Source organism: Penaeus monodon, chromosome 25, assembly GCF_015228065.2.
Source record: "Penaeus monodon isolate SGIC_2016 chromosome 25, NSTDA_Pmon_1, whole genome shotgun sequence".
In the NCBI taxonomy this organism is placed as follows: Eukaryota; Metazoa; Arthropoda; class Malacostraca; order Decapoda; family Penaeidae; genus Penaeus; species Penaeus monodon.
In genome coordinates, this window is record NC_051410.1 from 14,319,598 (window position 1) to 14,319,979 (window position 382).

The following is a 382-nucleotide window of genomic DNA, read 5'->3' on the forward strand; positions in this document are numbered from 1 at the left end:
GGACTTGAACGGGGCAGCCACGGTCAGGGGGCGGGACAAGATGCTATAAATCTTGCTTAAGTCGCGTAAGAATCACGGTGGAGGCTCTGCAATTCATGAATCATGTTATCTCATGACGCGTTGCATTGACGCCTACGTGTGATGTTTATTTTGGGAAAGATAAATTAGTAAAAAAAGAGAGAAATGTCATTTTTTCCCCATAAATGATGAGATTTGCCGTATTCCATGACTCCCCATAATGAGGTTACGGAGAAAAAACGTTTAGAAAATAGTCTTGGGCCAAAGATACTATTTTTTGTGCAGCATAGAGATATATTCATACAAATATACCATTCTTCCGTGTACATAAATAGACGAGGGTTAGTTGTAAATACTTATTATG